This window comes from Carlito syrichta, unplaced genomic scaffold (genome assembly GCF_000164805.1).
Source record: "Carlito syrichta isolate Samal-C Ts95f unplaced genomic scaffold, Tarsius_syrichta-2.0.1 Scaffold63521, whole genome shotgun sequence".
Classification (NCBI taxonomy): Eukaryota; Metazoa; Chordata; class Mammalia; order Primates; family Tarsiidae; genus Carlito; species Carlito syrichta.
In genome coordinates, this window is record NW_007007617.1 from 104,388 (window position 1) to 116,715 (window position 12,328).

At 43.0% G+C, this 12,328-nt stretch overlaps 1 protein-coding gene across 2 annotated transcripts in view; it reads left to right on the forward strand.

The window, feature by feature from the left end:
- Positions 1–12,090: 12,090 nt before the first annotated feature.
- Positions 12,091–12,328, forward strand: part of DPH5 (diphthamide biosynthesis 5) — a 34,585-nt gene continuing 34,347 nt past the window's right edge. Inside the window, exon 1 of one of the 2 annotated variants that reach the window (XM_008051030.1) lies at positions 12,091–12,155. The gene's annotated coding sequence lies outside the window, so the exon portion shown is untranslated. Of the gene's footprint in view, positions 12,156–12,201; positions 12,276–12,328 lie in introns of those variants that run through there. The other variant, XM_008051023.1, reaches the window with a different exon arrangement.

The following is a 12,328-nucleotide window of genomic DNA, read 5'->3' on the forward strand; positions in this document are numbered from 1 at the left end:
ATAGCATCCTAGAAATTATAGAAAGAACAGAATTAGAACAAGCTATAGCATTGTATCCCGTTGACAAATCTTCCCCTGTTCTCCTGCATTACTGCTTGCCCCTCTGTGATGGGCATGGACCACTGTACCTATTGTGACATCCCTATGGAGCACAGGTAGTTATGCTGTTTCTCCACTGGACAGGATCCCTGAATGGTACTAATGGTGATTTAGGCTTCTCTTTACCCTCAAGAGTACAGGGCACATCACCTTATACATAACAGACAATAAATATTGGTTGGAGTGAACATTAAGGCCAGCTAGGTATCACGGAGCTTCCAATTAGTTGTGGAAGGAATTAAGCTAAATCTCAGCATGTGACCACTCATGAATGTGCAAGAATCTGTCAAAATGTGATCCTCCAAAAATAACCTTAGTCCTAAAAGGCTTTTTAGAGGGAGAGTGTGAATGTATTTCAAATGACTTGCAGAAATGAGTAATAATCTCAACTCTATTTATTTGTCAGCTGGTTACAAAATAAAAGAAAAAATCCCACAGTCATCAAATCTTATGACAGACCTAAGATCCATTTCTTTTTTTTTTTCATATGTGTGTGTGTGTGTGTGTGTGTGTGTGTGTGTTGCATCAGGGTCTCATTCTGTTACCCAGGCTGGAGTAGCATGATCATGGCTCACCACAACCTTGAACTCCTGGGCTCAAGGGAATTCCCCCACCTCAGCCTCCCTCCCAAGTAGCTGTGTAGAGATGAGGTCTTGTTGTGTTGCCTAAGCTGGTCTTGAATTCCTGGGCTCAAGCAATCCTCCCACCTCAGCCTCTGAAGTGCTGGGATTACAGGTGTGAGCCACTGCAACCAGCTTCTCTGTGGTTTTAAATATTATTAAACTGGATGTAGGGTACTGTTAATTTAGATCTAGAATTATTTTTATTTTTTATTTTTATGATATAAAGAAGTAGATTCCAGTTTGCAACAGCTTCAGGTTTTAATCAATCCCTGCCCTCCCATCCTCCATTTAATTATGTTCATGGCCATCCACAATGGTTAAGATAATCAACACATTTCAACTTATTTTGCCATTGAGTATATCAGGACTGATTACCACCTCATATACGGATCACTGCAATAGTTCATCAAATCACTTTTCTGTTTCTGGTCTCTCAGTTCATTAGTATAGCTCTACTTGCCTGTTCTTGTTACATAACATTTTCACCAAGACATTCTGCAAATATTCATTTAACATCTATTATGAGCACCCATACAGGTGTTATAGAGAATATAAATAAAGCATTGTCTTTGCCCTTAAAATCTAGTCTCTCTCTCTCTCTCTCTCTCTCTCTCTCTCTCTCTCACACACACACACACACACACACACACACACACACACACACGTAATCACAATAGACTATTTAAGACAAGTAAAAGAAAGAAGGAAAGTTAAAAAGGACAGTGAAGGCCACTAATTAATGATAAAAAGCTCAATCCAACAGCAAGAAATAACCATCTTGAATATATATGCACTCAACACAGGAACACCCAATTTGTAAAACAATTGCTAATTCAACTAAGAGAGGGCACAGATACCCATACAATTATAGTCAAAGACTTTAATACTCTGCTAAGAGCCTTAGACAGACCAAGGAAACAAAAATCTAAAAAGAAAATCTGGAACCTTAACACTCGACCAACTGGACCTAACAGTCATCTTTAGAATACTTCACCCAACAACCACAGAATATACGCTCTTCTCATCAGCACATGGAACATACTCCAAGATCAACCACATTCTCAGGCATAAGTCAAGCATGAATAAATTTCAAAAGGTCAAAATCATACCAAGCATCTTCTCAGACCACAGTGGAATAAGAATAAAATCATCACCAACACACAAACACATGGAAATTAAACAACATGCTTCTGAAGGACTTTCGGGTTAGCACAGAAATTAAGACAGAAATAAAAAGATTCCTGGAAACAAATGAAAACAAAGACACAGCACATCAAAACCTCTGGGATACCATGAAAGTGATGCTGAGAGGGAAGTTTATGGACTTGCAGGCACACATCAAGAAAACAGAGGGATCTCAAGTCAGCTGGCTAACATCACACCCAAAGGGGCCGGAAAGTCAAGAGCAATCCAATCCTAGATTTAGTAGAAAAACTGAAATTATTATATAAAAGTGCAATTGAATAGAGGCCAAAAAACTCATAGAAAGGATCAACGACACAAAAAGTTGGTTCTTTGAAAGGATAAATGAGATTGAAAGACCCCTGGACAGATTGACAAAAAAAGAGAAAAAACAGAAAGTTCAAATAAACACAATTAAAAGTGGAAAAAGGCAGTGTCACAACTGACTCTGAAGAGATTCAAAACATTATCAGAGATTATGATAAACATCTGTATGAAAATAAATGAGAAAATCCAGAGAAAATGGAGGAATTTCTGGAATCACATAACCACCCAAGATTGAAATAGGAAGAAACTGAAACCCTAAACAGACCAATAACAATATAAGAAATTGACTCAGTTATAAGAAACCTACCTAACAAAAAAAGTCCTGGGCCAGATGGTTTCTCAGTAATTTTTTATAGAGACGAGGTCTTGCTATGTTGCCTTGACTGGTCTCAAACTCCTGGGCTCAAGCAATCCTCCTACCTGGGCCTCCCAAAGTGCTGGGATGACAAGTGCAAGCCATCAATTATTAGTATAAAAATTCAATAACAACAAATTACACTTTTTTGTTTCATTTATATTGGCTAAGCTAATTTCCAGGCTTAAGAAATTATTGTATTGCTCACGATTTCATATCAAAACCTACCAAAAAGGAAAGGTAGGAGAGAAGGGGAAAGAGACTGCCTACCAGGGTGGAGAACCATGAGACAAAGCAGAGGCTCACAGTGCAAAGTTCCTGCTCTGGTCGGTGTTCTTTCTATTCCAACCCCTTCTCCCACAAAGGAAGTTATGGAATCCTGCAATGTGACTTAGAAACTATCTAACTAGAAGCACTCATTCTACCAATAGCAAAAAATGGCCTCAGCTCTCATCATTCCTGGCAGCAGAGCCAGAATGAGAAGTGGGCGATGACCACTGGTATTCCTTGCAGACACAACTATGTTCTTTTTCTCAGGTATATTTTATGTACTTAAGGTTTTAGCACTATGTTTCAGGTTCTGTTCTAGATGCTTCTTATAATTAAGACACCCTTCAGCACACCATTCTTCAGGTACATATTCATCAGTGCACCTATGGAGGCCCCTTGAATTTGAGCACATTTTTTTGCTCTACTTCACTCACCTGCAAGCACAGATTCCTCACTTAAGTATCACTGCAGTGGGGAAATACTTTTGCCTTCAGAAGTAAATAAATTGGCCTATGAGAGGTTTTAATTCATACTGGCTTTAAACATACTTTTGTCTAATATAAAAGTGATAATGATTTTAATACTAAAGAATAAAGAAATGAAAAATAATTACACATATGGCTATTAATATCATCAATCATTAGAGAGCTGCAAATAAAAACCACAATGTTGTGTCATTACACACTAACATTCAAAGGACTCACAATACCAAGTGCTGGCAACTGAGCCTGCTCCATGCTAGTGGGACAGTCATTGTGCAAACACTTGGAAAACTGCTCAGCACAACCTACTCAAGTGAACACATATCCCATCACCCAGGAATTCCATTTCCTAGGTAATACAGTTGAACAGAAATGAGTACTTATGTCTAACAAAAGACAGATACAGCAACGTATACAGCAGATTTATCCATACTAACCAAAAAAGGAAACAACTTAAATGTTTATCAATAATGAGATAAATAAATAGTGGTGCATTTATATAACAGAATGAAGAAATTAAAAATAACGAGAAAAGACAAATTACATGAGGCAATTAACATCATTAATCATTACAGAGTTGCAAATTAAATCCAAGATGTATCACTACATAACAGAATACGATGCAGCAAGGAAAAAGAATGAACTACTGCTCTACAGTACAACATGGATGAATAATCTTGAGCCAAGTAGGTCAGATGGGATGAGTACCCATTACATGACTCCATGAATTCCGTGGCTCAAACAATGGTAACCTTGGGGAGGGGAAGATATTTATGGAAGAGGACAAAAGGGACCCAGAAACATTCCACATCCTGATCTGAGTTATGGCTACATAGTTAAACACATAAGTAACAAGTCATCAACTTGTACACTTAAAAGTTGGTGCGCTTTACCCCTCTCCAAGGTTCTCCTGTGCTCAGCGTCACTGTTGTGAGATTCGGCCGTGTTGCTTCATGTGACGGTGGTTCACTTCTCTCTGCTGTGAAGTGCAGTGCTGTTCTATATGAATGTGCCAGACCACACAAATCATTTTTATTGTTGTTGGGCAGCTAAAAAACGTTTTTAAAAAAGAATTAATTTGATCTTCAGGTCCCAAATGAAGATTTTCTCTGCTCACTAGCAGATTTTGTTTACTAAAATACTAAGAAGCAAAATTTGTTTTCACATTAGCTATCTTAAGTTTTAACAAATTTCCAGACAACATTCCTTTGGTGCTGATCAAGTGTTGAACTCCATGACTGAATGATAGAAATGAAGACAGTTTTTCTTAGAAAGAATACCTCAGAGCCGGGCTCGGTGGCTCAGCCTGTAATCCCGCGCCTTTGGGAGGCTGAGGTGAGTGGATTGCCTGAGCCCGTGGGTTCGAGACCCGCCTGGGCAGCGAGACCTCATCTCTACAATAAAATAAAAAAATCAGCCAGGTGTGGTGGCGCATGCCTGTAATTCCGGCTACTCGGAAGGCTGAGGCGGAAGGATCGCCGGTGCCCAGCAGGTCGAGGCTGCGGTGGCTAGGAGCGGCCACTGCACTCCAGTCTGGGCGACAGAGTGAGACTCCAACTCAAAAAAAAAAAAAAAAAGAATACCTCAGAATGTAAAAACGTCTTCGTCAATCAATAAAATATACCTAGAGGACTGGTCTAAAGTTACTGAACTATGTAAATGCTTCATAGAGCTTTTTGTGAATGGGAAAAAGAATGAGAACCAATCCAGGTGAAATGGATGAACCTGGCTCTCATCATCAGGTAGACATTGTCAGTAACTATAAAATCAATTTAAAACCCTATGTCCATACGTGCCTAGGCTTTCTGAGCCCTTTTAATTGCCTGGCAGTATGGTAAGCCCTTGTTATGCATTCTTTCACTTACTCTCACAATAATCCCATGAAAGATGGTAGTATTATCTCTATTTCACATAGTGGGAACTGAAGGAATGCACGGGATATTCTCCTGAGTGGAAAAGCCTAAACGAAAATAAGGTCTGAATGACACCAAATCCAAGTTCTCAACCCTCATGAAAAAGTCCCTCTGCTCAGCTCTGCCCCTCAAGGAATGTATTTATAATTTATCATATGTAAATATATATTCATTCATTCTTAATATATTTATTGGGCATCACTGTTCTAGGTGTTTGCTTCACATTAGTACATAAAATGGATATGGAAAATCCTGCTTGTATCCTATCTATATTCTAATCCTATCTATATTCTGATAGAAAGGCGACAGTTTAAAAAGTTTAATGCATAAGTATGTTATACAGCTATGTCAGGTGAGAAATGCCATGGAGGGAAATGAGCAGAAGTGTGGTTAGAAATGTCGGCTGCAGTTTTACATGAAGTGGGCCTCACTGAGAAGGTCGAGACTTCAAGGAGGTGGAGACAGAGCCACACAGACATCCGTGGAGGATGGGGTGAGGGAGCCAGGAGGTGTGACTGAACAGACATCTGTGGAGGCTGAGGTAAGGGAGCCAAGGAGGTGAGACTGAACAGATATCTGTGGAGGCTGGAGTGGGGGAGCCAGGAGGTGAGGCTGACGAGAGGAGTGGCGTGGAGAGCAGCCGTGTGCGCACGTGTGTGTGTGTGGCTAACAGAGACTGCTAGTCCACTTTCATGACCTTGGGCTTTTGAGGGGAAGGGAAAAGTCACCCTCCTTCTCCCACTACATCTTGGCTAGTGTAGATCATGTTTGCTTAAATAAAGCTTAATGGAACACTGCCAGTTTTAAGCACAGAAACAGTGAGCTGTGTTTGCCTGATTCTACCTTTTTTCCCCACAATACTGGAGGAACAACCAAGTATAAAAATGGGTTAGAAACAGAAAGTTTACACACACACACACACACACACACACACACACACACACGGGAGCATTGGAGGAGCTACTGCACACAAAACCACGGGGCTCCACGTGACATCTCTACCGTCATTCTACACTGTTACTCTCCATCTACAAAGCTAGGATAAATGACAATAAAAATTCCCACATTTTCCACAAAATATGGCTCTAGATTTGTTTTTTGTTTTATGATTTATACATTTTAGGTGGTAAATAAAATCAATGAATGTATAAAAAGTAAGTTTTTTCTAAGTAAACAAATATACAATAAAGTATCTTCAAATCTTCTAACCGGAGTAAATGCAGATCTTTCTCCTAAAGCAATGCTACCCTTGTGAATTGTATTTGCGAATTGCTAGAACATAATGACTATCAATCAATTCTGGGTCTCTGAGCTCCACAAATATTAATCAAGACTTCTTCTTACAAAGGCAACCTCTGGGAACACCAAGTTAAAAGGCCAGCTTCAGAGTAAAATAATATTCTTTATTCACAATCAGGTCAGATGGAGTTTAGTCAGTTGCCTCGATGTCTTCTTTTCAATAGACACACAATAAGCTCAAAGAGGAAAATCAAAGGATGACTTCATAGAAATGCCAGGTAATTACTATGTGTCCACAATGTAATAATGCAGTGTCTCAACTATGCTGTTATCACTTCACAATAAAAGCTGCATCTGGCGGGTATGACAATGGACTGGGAGGGCATTAGTACCAACTTCTTACGACTCCCTGCCTCTCTCTCACTTTTTTAAAAAGATGTAGGTTAAGTATGTAAGTGGTCACCTTACAGGTAAAGTGTGGATACTTACCTTAGTATCCTTAGTGATATTATATGCTTCTCCCCCCAGCCCCACAGTGTTTCACTACTGCCAATCCATTTCTTATAGTATTACAATGTTCAGGGTTCGCTTATGAATGAGAACATGTGGTACTCAGATCTTTGTTTCTGAGATAAATCACTGAGAATTATAGACTCTAATTCCATCCAAGTTGCTGCAAAATCCATAATGTTTTCTTTAGGGCTGCATAATAGTCCATCGTGTATATGTACCACTTTTTCTTTATCCAGTCCACTTTCAGTGGGCAGTACAGTTGATTCCATGTTTTCGCTATCGTGTGTGCAGGTATCTTTTTCATAGAGTGATTTGAGTTCCTCTGGGTATATTCCCAAGAGAGGAATTTCTAGGTTCTATGGAAGGTCGGTTCCTAAGTCTTTTAGAAATCACCACAGTTTTCCAGAGGTTGTACTAGTTTACACTCTCACCAACAGTATAGAAATGTTCTCTCTCCCACTTTATGACCGCTGCTTGAGGTCTCAGGTGTGAGAACTTCTGACAGTGAGGGTACTAAAAATAAGTGACTGACAGCCCCACCTGAAAGTAGTTGCATAAAGGAAACTACATTCCAGATTCGATCTATCCTTGGTATTCTCTAAAATAGGTTTTTCGTGTCATATCTCTTTTGCCCTATAATCATCCTTCTCTATAACTATCCTCTCTTCTGCTAGACAGGAGCCTTCACATTTGCTAAGGTGTTAGAAATAAATTTGTGCTCTAATTCTTTCATCACTATAGAAAGCTATGTTAGCCGGGCTCGGTGGCTCAGCCTGTAATCCCGCACCTTTGGGAGGCAGAGGTGAGTGGATTGCCTGAGCCCGCGGGTTCGAGACCCGCCTGGGCAGCGAGACCTCATCTCTACAACAAATCAAAAAATCAGCCGGGTGTGGTAGCGCATGCCTGTAATTCCGGCCACTCAGAAGGCTGAGGCGGAAGGATTGCTGGAGCCCAGCAGGTCGAGCCAGGAGCGGCCACTGCACTCCAGTCTGGGCGACAGAGTGAGACTCCAACCCCCCCCCCCCCAAAAAAAAGAAAGCTATAATTTTTGTTAAAAAACTAATTTGACACTGTTTTAAGGTAAAATTTTCAAAGCTCAGACTAAACTGGGTGACACATTTATATCATTTAATCACCTCTATATGCTTAGGCATGTTTTGTTAACCTGTTCCACAGATGAGAAGTTCCTATTTCAAGCAAAATGCAATCATATGTGTATTGATGTCTGCAACTTCCTTGGAAATGCAACAAAAAATAAGATGAGTGAATGTCTGGGTCAAAGGATAAGTATGTGCCAAAGCAAGTACAGCAAAATGTTAGCAACTGTCGCACCTGGGAGGTGGCTATATGGATGTTGACTAAGAAATTGTTTCAACTTTTCTATATTTGAAATGTGTCACAATAAACTGTTTGAGAAAATTGAATCATATTTGAAACCGGTTTTATTTATTTTTTAGTTGTGGCATACATGAGGATTTGCTACATGAGTAAGTTGCACACAGTGAGGAAACCTGTTCTAAATGGCAAGGGAGAAACATCCAAATCTCACAGGATCATTCTGCAAAATCCACTAAGCAAGACTTTGCCATTTGCATTTGTTAAGATGACTATAACCGCTTTGCTTCACCTGTCTACCTCCAGAAAGGTCCAAAAAATTTATACTCTTATTAAGAAAAGGTGGGTGAAAGGTTTGGTTTTTTGTTTGTTTAAGTTGGAGTCTCACTCTGTCACCCAGGCTGGTGTGCCATGGAACACTCACAGCCACCCCAGCGTCGACCTGCTGAGCTCCAGAGACCCTTCTGCCTCAGCCTTCCAAGCAGCCAGAACTACAGGTGCGTGTTACCACGCCCAGCTAATTTTTAAATTCTTATTGTAGAGATGAGGTCTCGCCAAGTTGTCTGGGATGGTCTAGAACTCGCGGGCTCAGGCAATTCACTTGCCTCGGCCTCCCAAAGTGCTGGGATTACAGGCTGACCACCAAGCCAGGTCAAGAATTCTGTATAGTGGGACAAACCCCCTGGGGTCCCCTCCCACCATGGGAGCTTTCCTGTCTTCTCAATAAATCTTGCTTTCTCAAAAAAAAAGAAAGAAAAGGAAATAATTCTGTATAGTGAAAGTAAGCTCCTTTGGCTGAATTTTGAAAAGTAAAAACTGAAATTACTTCTGTAACATCGGACACTGTTTCACCTCCTTCCCTAACCAGAATAACTTTATTTTCAATACAGATTTCCTGAAAGGATATACAACACACATTCCTTTGGATTACTTAATCATTCTTTTTGACAATGTCTTTTCATTGTGATTCTACCTAGGATTAATTTTTTTAAATAAATGAAAATAAAAATGATGAGCACATTGGAAAATTTGTTTATCCACTCTATTAATAGTGTGCATATGAAGTACATGCTGTGTCATTAGCCTTTCAACACAAATGACTTTCTAAAGTGGCATGTGCAAGGTATGTTTATGTTTGATATTCTATTAATTTTTTGGTAGTTACTCAAAACATACCATCCTCTGCATTTCATAAAGAGAGGAAAATAAGTAACTCCAAGAAATTGCTCAGTTACTAGTGGATCATAATGACTTACTAAACAAACACACATTGAATACCTACTAAGGCACAATCTTAATCTGAGGAACGAGAAGAGGACTGAGACACTGTCCTTGACTTCATGAAGTTGATGGTTGGCAAAGAAGAACTACAAATGAACACACTAGTACTCAAGGTGGTCGTAAGAACATACAGAGCAATACTGTAAGTAAGAGGAAACACCAAAGTCATCCTAGCAACTCTGGGCTTCTCTGGAAAGGCTTGCTGAGTATGGCCCTAGAAGCTGCAGTGGCCTGGGCAGCAGAGAGCGGGAGATGGTATGTCGAGCCCAGAGCAGAAGCAATTTGGTGGTTGGTGCTAGAGAGAAAGCTCCTGGTAAGTAGTGGAGAGAGATGAGGCCAGAGACGCAGGCTGTGCCACACCATGAGTGACCTTGGGGGATAGGACAAGAATCCTGGACTCGCCCTGGGCCTCCAAAGGAGTTCTGAAGGGAGTGGCATTTTCAGACTGTACTTTAGCTAGAATTTCCTGGTCCCTGACGCATGTGTGGGAGACATGATGACCAGCTACCGGGGTGACAAGATAAGGACCTGAGCCAAGATGGTGACAGTAGGCATGGTTTTCACTGAGACACACAGGCAGCCATGACTTACGGGATATAAAGGCTGACTCCCAAGTCTGGCTTGGACTTCTGATGACAATGCTCCCTCGCCGCCACCACTCAAGGAGACAACATAGAAAAGTCAAGGAGGAAGGGAAGAGCATCGATCCAGCTTTGAATGTGTTGAATTTAACACACTTGAGTTACCTAACAGACTCCCAGCAGAAAGTTAACATATGAGGTTGAGTGACGAGGTCTGAATGGGAGCTGGAAACTTAAGTTGGCAAAACATTAGCGACACTTGGAATTATGGGTGAAGAGGCAGGTTTTCTGGGGTTTTGTTTGTTTTCCTTTAGCCATTCTAGTAAGTGTGCAGTGGCAGCTCACTGTGGTTTAAGTTTTATTTCCCTAATGTCTAATGATGTTTAGCATCCTTTTAAATGCTTATTTGCTATTTGTGTATCTTCTTTGGTGTCTTTTGCCCATTAAAAAAAACTGAGTTATTTTCTTATTTTTGCAGAGTGTTCTTTGTAAGTTATTGACACAATTCCTTTAGCACATACATGCTTTGCACATATTTCCTCCAAGGATGGGGCTTCTGAAAAGTATACATTTTCATTTCATTGAACTCAAAGGAATCAGTTTTTTTCTCTTTTTCATCATACTTTTGGTGTCATTGAAACTTCTGCCTAAATAAGGTCACATATATCTTCCCCTGAGCTTTCTTCTGGTACAGTTTAGGCCTTTCCAAGACGCCTATGATCCATGTCGAGCTTGTGTATGTGCGCGCAAGGAATCCATCAGCCCAAAGAGAGGAGACAGGCCCGCTAAAGGGTGCCTGGACAGAGAAGTGCGAGAGGTGGACGCAACCGGGAAAAGCCGAGATTTAAGGACGTGAAGTCCCGCAAGGGACATATGCCCCTGAGGGGATGCCCCAGTAAGGTTCCGAAAAGGCAACCGTGTCGGCTGAGACTCGCCAGATACCAGGCTTTCCAACCTGGCGAGGCCACCGGCGATCTTGTGTCTTCAGTCCACGCAAACCTTCCCAGGATCGAGGCTGCAGGGCACCGGCCACTTGACAGGGAGCCCCCCGGGGAAGCCCTTGGGGGGCTCTCAACACCAGCAAAGGTCATCCTTCAGGCGCAGGGCGTCTGGGTCCCCGACCCTGAGAATGATGCTCCGGCAGGAGGTCTTGGGGACGAAGCCGAGGGTTTTACCTGCCAGGCCTGCTAGCCCGACGCCCCACCGGGGTCGCCGGGTCCACCCAGGCACGCAAGAAAAGTGCCTCTCATCAGCGACCCCTCTCGGGGCCGAGACCGCCCCCACCCCCTCGACGCGCTCCGGGCCAGGAGCGACTGCACTCACCCGGGCCCGGATGGGATGTCTCAGCCCCAAATCTGGGGGCTCGCGGCACGCCCGCTCCTTCCCCTGAGGCCATGCTAGGAACGACCGACTCCTGCCGGCGGATGAGTTCACCTCCCTGCCACGGAGGCCCGAGAACCTCTCCTGACCAGCGGAGCGGGGGTGGTGTCAGCCCAGGAGCCGGCAAGAGCAGCACTACCGCCAGTCGTAAAGTACAGTAAAGACGCCGGCGCTTAGCGGCACCGTAGGTGAGGCCGGCGGGCCATTCATGACCAGTAGAGCCGAGGTCGGGTCGCCCCAGCCCAGGAGCCGACAAGCGCAGCGCTCCCGCCAGTCGTAAAGTGCGGTAAAGGCCTCGGCGACTTGCGGCACCACAGGTGAGGCCGGTGGGCCATTCAGGACCAGTGAAGCTTGGGTTGGGTCGCCCTGGCCCAGGAGCCGGCGAGCGTAGCGCTCCCGCCAGTCGTAAAGTGCGGTAAAGACGCTAGCGCTTTGCAGCAACGTCAGTGAGGCTGGAGAGTCATTCATGACCAGTGGGGCAGGGGTCTGGTCGCCTCAACCCAGGAGCCGAGAAGCGCAGCGCTCCCGCCAGTCGTAAAGTGAGGTAAAGACGCCGGTGCTTTGCGGCACTACAGGTGAGGCGCGAGGCGTGGTACCTGCCCGGCCCGAATTCGGCGCCACCGCGTCTGCTTCTGCGCCGAGGTGGCAGCTGGGAACCCGGGGAGGACTGGGAGCCACTACGCTTCTCCCGGCGGGTAATTGGTTATTCCTAGATGTGTGTGACAAGAGACAAAATTGGTAGGGTTGT